Source organism: Giraffa tippelskirchi, chromosome 13 (genome assembly GCF_054371585.1).
Source record: "Giraffa tippelskirchi isolate mGirTip1 chromosome 13, T2T-mGirTip1v1.2.pri, whole genome shotgun sequence".
Classification (NCBI taxonomy): domain Eukaryota; kingdom Metazoa; phylum Chordata; class Mammalia; order Artiodactyla; family Giraffidae; genus Giraffa; species Giraffa tippelskirchi.
In genome coordinates this window covers 70,589,051-70,606,656 of record NC_137287.1, presented here as the reverse complement: position 1 = coordinate 70,606,656, position 17,606 = coordinate 70,589,051, and the positions used below count along the sequence as shown (strand labels likewise).

The following is a 17,606-nucleotide window of genomic DNA, read 5'->3' as shown; positions in this document are numbered from 1 at the left end:
CTGCAAAATTGTTATAAAAAAGAAAGAAAGAAAGAAGAACATTCAAGGAAGCTGTCTGTACACAGCCTGTCACATGCCCAGCATGGACACAGAGTTAAAAGAGCAGCAGTCTGGTCCATGGGACTTTTCACACCTCATTCGGCAGTGGGATTGTTACCCTGAGTCTCACACAGTGATGTCAGCTTGAGTTCTTCCAAGTTCACCACGGAGAAAAACTCATTCACTTGCTGACAGATCTTCTACGAACTCCCTGCTTCTTTCAGGGACCTTTCTTGAACAGTCCATACCAACTGCCCATGTCCCCCAAACAGACCTGACACTGAAGCATGTAGATGTCATCTTCAAACTTCCTGTGGCTCCCAGTCCAAGGGCCTGATTGAGAGAAAGCCTTGAGGCTAGTCAGGAGCTTTGGGATACCAACAGGACATACAAATCCCTCAACTCTTTAAAAAATGTTGTTCTTTCCTTATCATTGCAGTTCTGCATCCCGCTCTCCCAGAGAGAATGCTCTTTAAACAGATGGGTCCTAAATCCCATTGCTGCCTATGACCAGGACCATCTCCCAAGACCTGGGCAGCTGTGCTACACCAGGTCTCACAGCATTTCTGCCCACAAACCAATCACATCAGCTCACCAGCAGACACTCATTATTCATGTGTTCGTAGAGCTCTCTAGGAGGGCACATGGTCCCTTGATGAAGGGAAATTTTCAGTCCAGAAACTTTTTGTGTTCTTTTATCCTGCCTTTGCTTGCGTATAACTTGTCTTTAGCTAATGTGTGCATGCTCAGTCGCTCAGTCATGTCGGACTCTTTACGATCCTGTGGACTGTAACCCACCAGCCTCCTCTGTCCCTGAAATTTTTCCAGGGAAGAATACTAGAGTGGGTTGCCATTTCCTTCTCCAGGGGGATCTTCCCGACTCAAGGATCAAACTTGCATCTCCTGCATGCCCCCAGAGATGAGATTCAAAGAAATTCAAGGAATCTTTTGTTGGTTCCTGTCCTTAAAAACCTCCTGCCTTAAAAAGGCAGGGAGCTTCTTTACCACTGAATTACCTGGAAAGCCAAAGTCATCACCACCTATCTATAATGGCTAATGCAGAAGATATTTTATTCAGGATTGCATCTGATACTGGTGATGATTCTCAAACTAGCAGTCTTTGATTGTTTCAACACTAACACCCCTTAGTTACTGATCCTGGCACAGGGGGTGATGGTGAACAGGGATACTAAAAAGAGTTGAGTGAGAAATACTGCCCTTTCCATATGATCAGATCCCCAAAGAAAGGCTCTCACATAGAATCTAGAGACTGGAAGTCTCCTTTTTTACCATCTGGCCTTGAAACCCACACCCCTAAACTGGTCCTTTCTGCTGACACAGACAGGCCCTCTCTTTTTCCTCCAAATCCCAATTTTGCCATCAGGAAGTAACTGACCATAGCTACAAGCAGTATTTACAGGCACCCAACCCTACCCTCAGGAAGCAAGAGCAAGTTGGATTTGCAAAGAGAGGCCGAGCCTGGTGACCTCCAACAAAGACAAGGTGGCAAAAGAGTCTATGCCCTTTTACGCATGGTGATCTTGTCTACTCGTGAGCTAACCAGCCATGGTCTGGAAATGTGACCGGTTAATTAGTGACCCTTACAGTTGGAAAACAACAGGGGACAGGGGCAGGAAGAGACAGACTTGCAAGTTTTCTCTCCTTCTTACAATATGTGGTGTGATAAGTGAGTAGTTTCTTCCCAAGAAAGCACAAACTTTTTGAGAACAGGAATCAAAAATTGTTCCTTGAATTTCTTTGAATCTCATCTCTGGGGCCTGGCTATGAAAGCACACACTACTCAATCAGATTTAACGTCATCCTGACACCCAACCATAGCCTTCCTCATCTCCCCTCCTCCTTCCTTGTGTCCAGGTTTCCTGTGCTGCTTCTGCAGGATAGTCTTGAAGGGAAGGAGACTTCCTGAATGCAAGCTGACACCTGACCAGTGTCTTCTCCAGGCTTCTGCCTGCCAAGCCATAAACCATCTGCTGCACAGGGGATCTGACATGATAATCTCCCATTACCTTCAAGGAAAAAATGCATGCAAGGAAAATGTAATGGGCCAACAATTCTAGATATTCTTGAGGTTAAAAATTGCAACAATAAAACCATATGAGTATTGTATGAAAGGAGAGAAGGTTAGCATTTCTTTGACAAGGATGGAAGAGGCTCTTGGGTCTGACAATACACATATGTTAAGGCATTGCCTCCTGCTTTGTGGCATCTAACCACTATTTTTTTTAAAACTATGGCTGATTTGCATTGTTGTATGGCAGAAATCAGCACAACATCGTAAAAAGAAATTTTAAGAATTTTAATAAAAAGACAAGTAAAAGTAAATAAAAAACGTATGAAGACAAAGCAGCAACCATCCATCTGCCCAAAATGATCACAAGCGTAAATTATTTAGCTATTGTGGAGAGACGGCTCATTGGTGGGCAGAGAGCTGTGCTCTGGTTCTGACTCATCCACTAAGTAGCTGTCTGATCTCAGCAACTTGGTCCACTGGGAGATGGTGAAGAACAGGAAAGCCTGCCATGCTGTAGTCCATGGGGTCGAAAAGAGTCAGACACAACTGAGCGACTGAACAAGGGCCGGCAAGCCTCCACCTCCTCATCTGCAAATGAAGAGGTACAAAGTCTGAGGTCACTTTCAACCTCGTAAATTTACTAACTTTGGAAGCATTCACACTCTTAGCTGAAAGTTCAATAAAATGATTTATTTGGTGAATTTCAATATTTCTAAATGTAAACACATTTTTCGTGTGACTAGTCCTGCCTACCAGGACCAAACATGTTACTCATTAAGTTAAGGACAATTGAAGTCTACACAGGACAATTGTATATGAATAATCTACATTTATTTCTTTTCCTTTTTATTTATTTAAAGATTTTTTTTAATGTGGATCACTTTTAAAGTCTTTATTGTATATGTTACAATATTACTTCTGTTTAGGTTTTGGTTTTTTGGCCACAAAGCAAGTGGGATCCCCAACCAGGGATCAAACTCATACCCTCTGCATTGGCAAAATCTGAACTCCTGGACCACCAGGGAAATTCCTCTTTTCCTTTTTAGAAATAAAAAAACCTAGTGGTGGGAAACACTGGTAATGGGATTCTGAGATCAATGCCAATAACAACACTATGATTCCAACTGTGACCTTAAGTCACACCTTAAGTCAGCCTTCACATAGGCTGCTCACTGGAGAACAAAAGAAGTTTTACTTATTTCACGCGGGGATGGATATTCATAAAAATGTACACCTGTGAGCGTCTGCAGTTCTACTGCTGGTGAGGTTATTTAATACACTTAATCTACTGTGTTAATTTGGAGGAAGTTTGACAAATATGCGTGTGCAATATGTCATTGGAGAGCTTGGTTTGGGTAAGGGACTTTCTAAGTGTTATACCAACAGACAGTAAGTCATTATGTTTTCTCCCAAAGAACTGTACATTAACAGGTTTCATCGTCTACAAAAGTATTTGGCTTCTGTCTTAAATAGCTATGTGATTATTTTTAAACTGCCTAAGTCTGCCTTAAACACCCTCCAATCACATCTTCTGGTGGTGAGCAAGGTCCTGGGGGTCAGGGGAAGGGGGGCGAATCACCACCTTTGCTTGGAACTGTCTCCTTCTGCCTTTGACATCCCTGACATATTTCCATCATTGCTGCAAGGAGCTATCGTGAATTGCCATCCAAAGAGACTCGGGGATGTGCAGAGTGACAGCAGGGGGAGCAAAAGTTGTCACACAGCCCAGAAAGGCAACAAATCTGCAGGAGTGGAGGAATTTCAGCAACTCCTGGATTTTCACTGGCACACATGCCGTGACTCAGAGGGACAGACATTATCAGTAATTAAATTGTTCTCTCCACTGCTCTGCACCTTCAGGCCACAGTCACGTGGGAGGATGATTGAACGTTTACTTGAGCAGCAAACTGTAGGGAAGGCAAATAGGTGGAGAGAGTGACTGTACGTACAGTCTGTACCATCCCAGCAGCAGCTGGGATGTGCAGTCAGAGAGGATGGGGAAAGAGTGGGCACTGTTCATCTCTGCTGTGATGTCAGGACAAAGTCTTGGAGAATAAGAAGAAAATTCAAGGAACTTCCCTGACAGTCCAGTAGCTAAGACTACCCCTTCCAATGCAGGGGGTGTGGGTTCAATCCCTGGTTGGGGAGCTAAGATCCCACATGCCTTGTGGCCATAAAAACAGAACATAACAGAAGCAGGGCTTCCCTAGTGACTCAGTGGTAAAGAATCCACCTGCAGTTCAGGAGACTTGGGCTCGATTCCTGGGTCAGGAGGATCCCCTGAAGAAGGGAATGGCTACCCACTCCAGTATTCTTGCCTGGAGAATCCCGTGGACAGAGCAGCCTGGTGGGTCACAATCCATAGGGTCGCAAAGAGTCAGAGATGACTGAAGCAACCTATCAGGCACACACACAAACAACAGAAGCAATGTTGTAAAAAAATTCAATAAAGATTTTTTAAATGGTCCGCATTTTTAAAAACTCTTAAAAAGAAAATTCAAGGTTCCAGTGAGGTTGGCCCAAGGAAATGGCTGGGCTTCCCCTGTACCCTCCACCCCCAGACCAGGGGTCTCCCCTGGGGAGTCTGTCCTGATCACTCCCCACAGATCACAGCACTTCTCCTGCCCGGGTGACACTGTGCTTCTTGAGGCAGTATCAGAATCAGGTTTTTCTCTGTACCTCTGCATCTGGCATAGCTTCTGAATGAAAATCTAAAGTTCATTATACATTTAATATGTAGATATTTTAAGCATGTCATTCTCACCATGATCATTTATTTACGTATTATCCTCACCATTTTACAACTTGAGGAGACCCAGACCAATTTAGTAGCTGGTGCCAGAGCACTTCATTCCAGAGTGAGATGTTTCCATTGACATAATGACAAATAGTAGGTCCTCAATAAAATGGCTGATAAATTAATAAACAGATGCAGAATGTGTTTAAACATTATTTACTCACCACTCTACGTCTCATTTAATATAAATTTTCAAAATTGTAGGGGAAATTGTTAGTCACTCCACCAGGCTCCTCTGTCCATGGATTTCTCCAGGCAAGAACACTGGAGTGGGTTGCTATGCCTTCCTCCAGGGGATCTTCCTGACCCAGGGATTGAACTCAGGTCTCCTGCGTTGCAGGCAGATTCTTCACCATCTGAGCCACCACGGGGAAACATTGTAGGGGAAGATGCAAAGCAAATGCAATTGCTCAAATGTGATTACATAATAGCTTTTTAATAATGTCAAATAGAAGACAGGTTTTCTTAAGAAAACCAGATGAATAACTCCCTCTTTCACAGGGGAATGAAAAAATGTAGGAACAATTGCCGATCAAAACAGGAAAAATTTCTCTACTGTCAGTGCTCAGTCACTGAAAAGAGGTATTTCAGGAGAGGTTCACAGAAGAGAAGGGAGAAACTAGCTCTCCTGGGCAGATTAGTCACAAACTTGCCTTGGTGTCCACGGGGATTCAGCATCTTTCCAGGAAGAAGCTTCCTGGTGGCTCAGGTGGTAAAGAATCCGCCTGCGATGCAGGAGATGTGGGTTCAATCCCTGGGTTGGGAAGATCCTCTGGAGAAGGAAATGGCAACCCACTCCAGTCTTCTTGTCTGGAGAATTGAGTGGACAGAGGAGCCTGGTGGGCTACAGTCCATGGGGTTGCAGTCAGACATGACTGAGCAACTAACTTTCACTTTCGAGAGCTGTCATTCCTCAGCGTCGCTGGCACCTGAGACCTGAGGTAGCAGGATCAGCACTTGGAGACAGTGGGTCTTCTTGAAAACGTGGATTTTGGAGCCGCAGTTTCAACTACAGACAATGTCTGATCACCATGATACAAGTTGGTTCTGGGCAAAATTGAGATACAGTCCTTTGAAATTGCTTTAAAAGTCCCAGCCTCCTCTTCCCTCCAAGTCTGCTGCTGTGCCCTCCTCACTCACCTTCTTCCTCATTCCTTCCTTGCATTTAATTCTTCCCCACACAAAGTTTTTTTTAATTGACATATAGTTGATGTACTGTGTTCTGTTAATTTCTGATGTAAAGCGAAGTTATTCAGTTATATGTATTTATGTTCATTTTCATATTCTTTTCCATTGGTTTATCAAAATATTGAACATAGTTCCTTGTGCTATACAGTAGGTCTTTGTTGATTATTTTATATATAGTAGTGTGTATATGTTAATCTCAAACACCTAATTTATCTGCTCCCACCTTTCCCCATTGGTAACCATAGTTTTTGTTTTCCTAGCCTGTGAGTCTGTTTCTGTTTTGTAAATAAGTTCATAAAAGAATCTATTTTTTTTTAGATTCCACATATAAGTGATCTTATATGATATTTGTCTTTCTCTGTCTGACTTATTATGATAATCTCTAGGTCTATCTATGTCAATGCTCACAATGAGAGAGTGATGTGCCTAACTGGAGCCAGTCCCTTTTATCTCAAATGTCCTCTCTTTTTTTTCTTTAATTTTTTTTTTGATGTATGGTTGATTTACAATGTTGTGTTAATTTCTGCTGTACAGTAAAGTGATCCAATTATACACATGCATACTCTTTTTCGCATTCTTTTCCATTATGGTTTATCACAGGATATTGAGTGTAGTTCCCTGTGCTATACAGTAGGACCTTGTTGTTTATCCACCCTTTTTGTAATAGTGTGCATCAGATAATCCCAAATTTCCATTTCAATTCCTCGCCCTCCCCTGTCTCCCTTGGCAGTCACGAGTCTGTTCTCTATGCCTGTGAGTCTGTTTCTATTTTGTAGATATGTTCATTTGTGTCATATTTTAGATTCCACATATTAGCGCACGTGCAATTTTTGCTGCTTGACTTGAAGTCACTCCAGTTGTGTCCAGTTCTTTGCAACCCTATGGACTGTAGCCCACCAGGCTCCTCTGTCCATGGGATTCTGCAGACAAGAATACTGGGGTGGGTTGCCACGCACTCCTCCAGGGGATCTTCCTGACCTAGGGACTGAATCCCCGTCTCTGTGTGTCCTGCATTGGCAGGCAGGTTCTTTACCACTAGCACCACATTCTTAACATAATTTGCACAATATCTGCCTTTTAAATAGCTCCTTTCCAGGGCCCCTCTGGCCTTGTGGTCACTATGCAGTCTTTTAGTACCAACCAGCCTTCTCTGTGACCGGGGATCCCTCCCATGAACACACCCACTTTGACGTTTCCAATTCTCTTAGAGTCAGCACCCTGTGTTACCAGTGGCTCACCCCAGCTTTATGCCCCCCACCCCTCAACATACACACATGCATCCTAGTATCCTGGTCACACTCAGGAAAATTGAAAACATGTGTTCTTTTCAAGGCAATTGTTATGCATCTAATCTTTACTTTTATGAGTAGTATCTCCCAAGAATTCTCGCAGAATCAGCAATCAAATTTAAGAGACATGAAGACCGTCAGTGGCTTTCATCCTGAGCTGAGGTCATAATTAAGCTCTGTCACCAAGGTGAGTGATTTGAGATGGATCTGGTAACAACTGTGCTCCAATTTTGAAGTGAATTTATCTCATGACGTGATGGATGGTTAGGTTTTGAAAGTAGGAAAGATAAGAGGTGTGTCTGCTGCCGCAGGCAGGTGCAAAGCCCACCTTTCCTGCTGGTGTATGTGGGGGCTCCTAACACTAACACCGGAGCAATGCCTCGACTCTGATTGTGAAGACCCTTCCAGAAATATAAACTGGAGTTAGCTGTGAAAAGTCTCACTGTCTCTTGCTCATTTACAAGATAGTTAGGAGGACCCACAGTGAGTGTTTCTCTGTCTCTGCCACGGGACTCCCATGACCACAAATGACCTCAGGACTCAGCAACAGAACAGACAAACAGAAGCCCAGACCCAGAAGCTGGCAGTTGTGAGGCTCAGCAATGATAAATCACTCGATCCACTGTCCCTGGCATGGCTTTGAATTTGTAACATCTTTATACTGGCAAGTCCCAGCTAGGATAAGTTTAATTATTTATAGCTGCTGCTCAATTCAATTTTTATAAGACTGGAGTATACGTATAAGAATTCTAGAGTCAATGAAGCGAATAAGACCATATCAGGTTGAATATGATGCAAAAGGGCTTTATTACCGGACAGAGAGAAAGGCTTTCTCCATATTTAACCAAAGTCCACTGTCTGCTCTCAATGCTTTTCTTTTTCGCACACTGCCGCACGACATGAAACGGAACAAGCATTGGAGGCACGAGAGGAAAGAAGCTCACAGATTCACAGCAAAGCAAGCACAGAATTTCAACTACAGCCAGACTGGCAGTACCCTCCTGGGCCACAGTTACTGCCAGAGATGATAAAGCCGCCTCTTTCAACCAAGTGAGTCTGCACATCCCAGCGTCTAAATGATGGCTTCGCGCTTGGTGTTCATTTATTAATGGGCTGCACAACTTTGCTGTTTGAATCTTTGGTATTGCTTTCAATGGTTATTGAACACTGTTTTATTGAAGTATAGTTAATTTACAAGGTTGTTTTAGTTTCAAATATATAGCAAAGTGATTCCATTTTATTGATATATATGTATACTTTTTGAAATTCTTTTCCATTAGAGATTATTACAAGATACTGAGTTTAGTTCCCTGTGTTATACAGTAGGTCCTTCTTGTTTATTTTATATATACAGCAGTGTGTATATATTCATCCCAAACTCCTAATTTATGCCTCGCCTTTTTCCCCTTTGGTAACCATAAGTTTGTTTTGTATGTCTGTGAATCTTTTTCTGTTTTGTAAATAAGTTCATCTGTATCATATTTTTGGATTCCACGGGTATGTGATATACTTGTCTTTGACTTACTTCACTTAGTGGGATTATCTCTAGGTCCATCAGTGTTGCTGCAAATGATATTATTTTATTCTTTTTCATGGGTTGTTGAACACATTTGGTGAAGCACTCCACATATTTTACGATTTCTAAAAACAAATGTTTTAGAAGGGTGAGCATCATTTGGTTTGGAAGTTCTGGTTTGAGATTGAGAGATGGTGACAACTCACATGTTCAGCCTCACTGATTCCTGGGAATTAGGCAGGTCAGCCCCAAATTTTCAGTGTCATTTAATTGCTGTCATTTCATTGTGCTTGTTAACTGTTTACCTTTAAAAATTGCTACATTTACTGTCTTTTCAATCTGTGACAAAGCCCAAGACCTAGAAAAAAGGTCAGCATGTGGTGAGTTGATTCCTTCATTTTTCTCCTTTGACAGACATTCACAGAGCATTTACTATGTGCTATCAGGCACTCAGGCTCCATCATTAGTCAGGACTTGTCTTGCCTTCAGAGGAAGGTAAGACACAGAAATAAGGACTCAAAGAAGTCACTGGACACATTGTCACAGAAGCACGTGGACAAGGTACTACGTGGGCTCAAAAGAGAAAGCAGTCAGCTCCATCCAGGGTATTCATGGATCGTAGAAATGGAGGAGACCCACTACAGGGACCTGAGGTATGTGTAAGAGTTTGCTTGGCAGACAAGGGCAAGGAGAGTCAGGCCAGTGGAAGGAGACACACGGGAACATGCAGACTCTCAGGGACTTAAGGGTGTGGCCCCTGAAGTATCCGGTGTGTACAGTGAGGTGGCAAAGGGGAGAGACGGGAACCAGCCCTGTAGGGCATTACATGCCATGCCCAACACTGGGGCTTCAACCTTGAACATGAAGGGGAGCCTTGTTTCGACTGTATACAAAGGCCTAGAGCCCTCCTGCTGGCATCCTAAAGAGGGGATGGCCGTGTTGTGCCAGGTGCCCTGGAGTGGGTGAGATTGGGGTGTGAGATGGGTGGGAGGACCATCATGAAGTCCTAAATGGGCTCAACTCAAGGACCAAAGAGGGGTGATGGCAAGAGTGCATGGAACCAAGGGACTCATTGTCCCTCAGATATGCCAAGAAAGTAGCTCCCATGCTTTCTCTCTGACTCATGAGTTACAACCTGGGAAGAAAGGAAAACAGACTTTCTAATTAAAAAGAGCTCCGTCTCCTAGAGTTTAACTATTGTCTTCACATCATCAACTCAAAATTCAACTCTCCATCAGCACAGTTTAGATCATCTTTTTTGGATGACCCTAGAACTTGGGGAAAATGTTAAGTCTTTAAACTCTCCAAGGTCAGGTCTAGGTGGATGAAGGGGAACTCCTCTTGGCAGAAGATGAAGGTCTCAAGATGCACATATTGGCTGCCCTCTCACAGCCTGTGCTGGCCCTGGTCCCATCTCACTTTTCAAGGCATGCTCCTGCCTCCAGAGTCCTGAACGATTGCCTTTTTGCAGTAGAAGGAAAGACCTGCAATCCTGATGCAGGTGCAGGGCAGTGGGCTGAGAAAATGAAGACATGGGCAAGTTCTCTTTGGTCAGCTTGGCTCTCTGGTTAGATTCGAAATGAGATTATCCACTGAGCAAAGAAAGAATGACAAGGACGAGAAGAGGAAGTGTCAAGGACAAGGGCCAGGAGGACTGAGTAGATCAGAGAATGTGGTCTCCCTGCCACATGCATGAGGAACCATGGGAGGCTCATGGGCATGAATTACTTAGAATGGTCAGCCCATGTGTGTGTTTTCCTCCAACTGCACTTAACTACTTGGTTTAGGCACAAATAGATGAAAAGTGAATTTAATCAGTGTTTGGGTTTTCAAGGTAAGCCTGATTCAAAGAGAAAAAAGAGGGATGGTGATACAGGGAATGATAATAATGATGAAGCTGGAGGTGGAGGAGAAGGAGGCTTGGAAGGGATGAGGGACATCACAGGCAAGGGGACAAATGGGCTGTGGGTCTAAGTATCATCAATGATGGGACACTGAAGCTGGAGGTGAAAGGAGAGTGTGACTGGAGAGTGGATGCCTGAAATGAGGGTATGGAGTTGGCAGCTGTGGTAAAGTGTGACCACGATTATTAATAAGGGACAGCCATGGTCTCTGGAGTGAAATCTTTGGACAAGAGGTCAAGGAAATGAGAGACCAAAACATTGAAGTTCAAATTCTCGTGGATATTCAAATCTCCAAGAAGAGGGTCACAGTCAGGGCGGAAAGACCTGCAATGAGCTCGGGGCCCCAGGGACTGTGGATGACCATAAAGTGTGGGCATGGGCAGGACCCTAAATCTCGGGACTCCAGAGAAAAGGAAGGGAGAGTGCGGAAGGGATGATGCCAAGAGGGCCAAAATGACCCCACTGCCCCCATGGACTCAGTATTGACATGTAGGAGAGGAAGAGGGAGGGAAATAGACCGCCAACTGAGTGTTGGTACCAAGAGACATACTCATTATCCGAGATATTTCCTCCCTCTCGGCAAACTGCCCCATTCACTATTTAGAAAGATTTTTTTTTTTTAAGAATAATGCCTCTGAGGCTCAAAGACAAAGCAAGTTCAATGTGGGCTTTGTGAAGAAGGACATTAACCCAGCTCCCAGCAAAACCTGAGAGTCTGTGGCCACTGAGCCATGCCTACTGTATTTGGCTCCGGAGGCACAAAATCTAGACTGGCAGGTCTGAGTTTCTCATTACCACTCACTTGAGTCTTTGTCCTCAGGAAATAGAATCAGCAGCTTGGCAAGTGCACTGTTGTTCACATGATCTGGGTGGGAAGATGAAGCTCTTAATTAATCAGGGAATGGGTCATTGATCTTGTAAGTCCCTGAAAGTAGTCACGATCACGTATGAGTCCATGAAATTGATAATTGTCTTTTTGCCTGAAAATGATCATGATTGCTTATGAGTCATTTTGTAATGAAAGCTGAATCATTGTTCCCTCGCCTGGGAGTGGTGATCAGTGGTTACGTAGAGCTCAGGGTTTTCTCCATGTGGAAGCCTTCCCACAGCTTATAGCAGCCTCTTTTGAGAGAGAGATTTCCAGATTTACATATACCTGGAAGAATAAAGGAGCAATGGGGGCAGGGGGGAATTAACCAAAAGAAAACCGAATTTTTCAAGAAAAAGTGATTTGAATTGAACACCTAAGGAAACCCAGTGGCAAAGTTACTTACTTTAAGGATAAGCATTCAGCTCACGATATTAAACCTTGTTCTCAGCTCTCCCCCCACCCCCCAGCACCATCTTTGTGGGAAGAAAGGAAAGGATGGAGAAAGAGGAAAGTCATTATGGGTATGAATATAGAATCATTGCCAACAGGATTTTTAAATTCACCTCCATTTCCTGGCTTTAATGGTCTCAAGTTAAGGATTAACTTTATCCACGTTCTTCAAGTTATTGTTTTCCCCCAAACCTGCTTTCTTGGCTCTGTGGAGTCCAGGAAAGAATCAAAGGGGTTCTTTCAAATCCCAGTGTCCATGGTGTGTCTTCAGCAGAAAAGTTTCTCTCATTCTGCCAGACCTGCTGTTACCCTGGGGTGGAGAGCATCGTATAAATAAACGTGAATGGAGGCGAGCCTGGAGCTGCATTTTGCGAACACGGACGGTACATCCTCGCAATGTCATAGCGTGAACTGCAAAAATAAAAGGTCCACCAGGAGCATCTTTCTGTCTTCAGGATGTAAATCCTTCCTGTCTTCTTGCTGATGTCAATCGGCAGCACTGGATGTGGTAGTTCATGCAAAGAGCCTCGATCAGCCACTGTACAAATGTTGAATCAGAGGGATGCAGGAGAGGGAGTTATTTATTCAGGCAACTGCACTTGCCTGTTTGGTCAGGCAGCACTCACCCTGGACCGTGTTCAGATCCCGCACCCCCCACCCGCCCCACTCACAGGAGCTCTGGATCTCTGCACATGGTGCATCCCGGTGCCCAGGGAGTCACCCTAGGTGCACCCCCAGCAGACCCAACATAGGGAGAAAGATCTGCAGAGCAGGTGCAGTCAGGTGATTGCCCACTTCGTGCAGCAATGACAGAAAACTGTCTGACTTATCAAAAACAGAGTCACCACAAATATCTGTGACTAGCTACTAAAGCAATGCCAAGATCTGTTTTTTGTTGGGACAATTTGATTGAAACTCAAAATGGAGCATCCCCATGACCAAGAATGTTTCTGCCTTCACATCCCCAGCCTCACTTCATGCCACGGAGATCAGAGAAGTGAGCTGAGACAAGGGCTGAATCTCTGATCTCCCCTTTCTGCAAACCCCCAAGGATCCTTCCTTCCTACAAACACTTACCCAGTTACTACCTGATCCTCTTTCCACACAGGGTTTGTTCTAGCATTTGTGTTCAAAAAGGAGACATTTGGTTTGGTGTCCCTTCTGCCTCTCTTCTCTGGCTCTCCTTCCTCTTGTCACCCTCCCCTCAGCTCACACAGCCCCCCTGACTCTCCCCCTACCCACCCACAGGGACCACCCTCCTCTGCCCCTCAGGTCTGCCCCCTTCTCCTGCTAGGACCTGCTGGCCCATCAAAACCTACCAGCCTTCTGTCAGATTCTTCCAGTCTAAGTCTGTAAGACTAATTTTGGAAACAAATCCTGTGTAAGATTAAGGGATGATCATTTTTCACAGCATGATCCCTGTTTTGTAAGTTATTCCCACCCCAAGGACTGGAAGCTCAGACTCCCACACACATGCTGCTGTCTCTCCTTCTGCTCCCAGAACAGATGAAGATGGTCCCATCAGTGACCCAAGGGGACAGTCCTGTGAGTCATCAGCTCCCAGAAGAGTCTGAAGATGCAGGGCTCATGTGTCAGGTCACCTGCAATGGTTTCCTGTTCCAGACTAAACTGTGAGAGAATAAAGTCTCCATCAGACTTGTGACCCCAGACCAGACGGTGGTGGTGGTTTAGTCGCCAAGTCCTCTCTGCCTCTTGGGACCCCATGGACTGTAGCCCACCAGGCTCCCCTATCCATGGGATTTTCCAGGCAAGAATACTGGAGTGGGTTGCCATTTCCTTCTCCAGGGGATCTTCCTGACCCAGGGATTGAACCCAGGTCTACCTGCATTGCAGGCGGATTCTTTACTGACTGAGCCACCAGGGAAAACTAGATGATGAGAGGTTAATTCTGGAGAAAGCAGCCTCCCTTCATTTCTAACACGAGGATGGAGCATCACAGTTTAGAAGTTCAGAGCAATTTCACAGACATCATACATGAGTTTAAAAAAAAGACTTGTGAAGGGAAGTTAATGAGAATCTGTTAAGTAGTTCCCTGGTAGCTCAGACAGTAAAGAATCTGCCTGCAATGCAGGAGACCCAGGTTTGATCCCTGGGTCGGGAAGATCCTCTGGAGAAGGAAATGGAAACCCATCCCAGTATTCTTTCATTGAAAACTCCATGGATGGAGGAGCCTTGCGGGCTAAGGTCCACGGGGTCACAAAGAGTTGGACATGACTAAGTGTCTAACACACAGAGAGTATAGAGTGATTGGATCGAGGTGGTTCTAGGTGGAATAAAGGAAGGATGGAGGCCCTCAGAGGCCAGCTAGACATCAGAGTGGTACATCCAAGAAGTCATTCTCAGAAGGATTTCTGACACCAGAACAGGAGACTGAGTTCAAAGCATGTCCTCCAGAGAGAAACCAGGTGATAAACAGGAATTCAGATGCAGAGTCAAAATACGGGAAGATCAGGAGTCAGGAAAAGCGTGTTAAGGGAATTCCCTGCAGGTCCGATGGTTAGGACTCCAAACTTCCATTGCAAGAGGCACAGGTTCGACCTTCAGTCAGGGAAAATTCCGCAAGTGGTGGAGTCAAAAAAAAAAAAAAAATGAAAAGAAGGAAAAGCATAGGGGTAGCTATTTAATCATTCATGTATTCAGCAGATGTGTATTAAATACTGATTATACATCAGAAGTTGCTTTAGGACTGCATATTGTAATGAGAGTCCCTACTCTCATGAAGCCCATCATCTGTTAGGGAGGATTCATAATTTTAAAAGCAATCATCATAAAGGAGATGTTCAGGACCCTCCATGGAAACACAAAGCAAGAGCACCTGACCCGCCACAGAGATGGGGAGGAGGTGGGTCAGGTGAGGGGCAGTGAAGGTGCCCTAGAGGAAGTAACATATGTGCTCAGACATTCAATCAGTAGTTCTCAACTCAGTCAGACTCATTGTCCTCTTAATTACAAATATTTTATAGCATTCTCCTTATTATCCTGAAATGAAATTCACAAGTAGTATAACCTTCTATATACACGATTTAATCAATATAATTATTCAACTTCGGTAAAGAGCAAAAGAAAAATCACATATATTTCAATATGCAAATGTATCGCTCATATAATCAGAAAGTCTTAAAACCACCATGAAAGGGACAGCCTCCAATACAGACTGAGGTCAGAGTTAGTAACCCAGATACCGTGAGGGCATTGCATTCATGAAGCGATTTTCATCACTGATGAACAACTCCTGGTAAAGTGCAGAATAAAAAGAATAAAAACACAACTCTATCTTCTCTTGTTGTACACAGTTCCTAATTGTATTCCTGGAAAATTCAATATGAAATGGTACAAAATAGACTTTTTATTGTTATCTATTTTATACATAGTATCAATAGTGCATGAATGAGATGGTTAGATTGCATCACCAACTCAATGGACATGAATTTGAGCAAATTCCAGGAGATAGTGGAGGACAGAGGAGCCTGGTGGGCTACAGTCCATGGGATCACAAAGAGTTGGACATGACTTAGCAGCTGAGCGACAACAACAACAAACTGACAGTACATATGTGTCCATCAGTTTCAGTGTGAGACCTAAGAAGCTGCTTTATTGTGACCCAGGTGGCACAAGTAATCTCTGTAGGGTTTATTCTAATGACAGTCAAGGCTCCCAGTCCAAGTAACCAATATTTCCTACACACACACACACACACACACACACACACACACAGAGTTAATGCCTGTCATTATTCCATTATTTCTTTAGCTCTTGAAGGCTTCCTGGCCTTTCAAAATACCACTTGAAAGAATTAAACCTTATCAGTTCATAGCTTTGTTATCAGCCAACACCTTAGTTGACAACCAGCTGAGAGTGAGACCTTGCCAGGAATGTGACTTGGATGGGTGCTGGCAGGAGCAGAGAAGGGATGTTGGGGAGGATAGGGCTGGGGGCCAAGGAAGAAGCTGGTGGCAGCATGGTGCAGGGGCAGGCCATCACTGCCCTTGGGCTGCTTTGCTCAGCGCTAGACTTCAGGATTCTGGAGAGAAACTTCCAGGGATGGAGGGAGAGAGGCTGGTTGGAGAAAGTCACAAAGCTTGAGGGCGGGGGTTGGCGGGGGCAGGGGGAGATATAGACCATGCCACTGACCCCAGACAAACAGTTTCTCACACTTATCAGACTGTTTCTATCAACACTCCCATCCACATTGACAAGGAAGTCATCCACAACACACACATGAGCCTGCTACCAGGTGTGTGTCTACTGCATAGCAAACACCATTCTGAGAATCCTTGGTGGCTCAGTGGTGAAAGAATCTGTCTGCAATATAGGAGATGCAGATTTGATCCCTGGGTAGGGAAAACTGACTGTATTCTACAGATTGCAACTAGGTTTAGGAAAGTAAAGAGCACACCACTAATAACCGAGAGAAGTAGAGATCAAAGCTAGTGGAAGTGATGAATTCCAGGTGAGCTATTTCAAATCCTAAACGATGATGCTGTGAAAGTGCTACACTCAATATGCCAGCTAATTTGGAAAACTCAGCAGTGGCCACAAGACTGGAAAAGGTCAGTTTTCATTATAATCCCAAAGAAGGGCAATCCCAAAGAATGTTCAGACTACTGCACAATTGCACTCATCTCACATGCTAGCAAACTAATGCTCAAAATTCTCCAAACTAGGCTTCAACAGTATGTGAACTGAGAACTTTTAGATGTTCAAGCTGGATTTAGATAAGGTAGAGGAACCAGAGATCAAATTGCCAACATCCGTTGGATCACAGAAAAAGCAAGCGAATTCCAGAAAAACATCTACTTCTGCTTCATTGACGAAGTTAATTTGACTGTGAGGATGACAACAGACTGTGGAAAATTCTTAAAGTGATGGGAATACCAGACCACCTTACCTGCCTCTTGTGAAACCTGTATCCAGGTCAATAATCAACAGTTAGAACCGGACATAGAACAAAGGACTGGTTTCAAATTGGGAAAGGAGTATGTCAAAGCTGTATATTTTCACCCTGCTTATTTAACTTAGATGCAGAGCACATCATGTGAAATGCCAGGCTGAATGAAGCAAAAGCTGGAATCAAGATTGCCAGGAGAAATATCAATAACCTCAGATATGCAGATGGCACCACTCCTATGGCAGAAAGCAAAGAAGAACGAAAGAGCCTCTTAATGAAGGTGAAAGAGGAGAGTGAAAAAGCTGGCTTTAAACTCAACATTCAAAAAATGAAGATCATGACATCCAGTCTCATCACTTCATGGCAAATAGATAGGGAAACAAAGAGAGACTTAATTTTCTTGGGTTCCAAAGTCACTGTGGATGGTGACTACAGTCATGAAATTAAAAGACGCTTGCTCCTTGGAAGAGAAGCTCTGACAAACCTAGGCAGAATATTAAAAAGCAGAGATGTTACTTTGCTGACAAAGGCCCATATAGTCAAAGCTATGATTTTTCCAGTAGTCATGTAGGGATGTAAGAGTTGCAACATAAGGAAGGCTGAGTGCAGAA

The 17,606-nt window shown here is 44.0% G+C and overlaps 1 non-coding gene across 1 annotated transcript; it reads left to right on the top strand.

The window, feature by feature from the left end:
* The first annotated feature begins 2,158 nt into the window (after positions 1 to 2,158).
* On the top strand, positions 2,159 to 2,282 carry LOC145533624 (U6atac minor spliceosomal RNA). Its single transcript, XR_014074211.1, has one exon. It is a non-coding gene; the product is annotated as a U6atac minor spliceosomal RNA (small nuclear RNA).
* Positions 2,283 to 17,606: the final 15,324 nt, after the last annotated feature.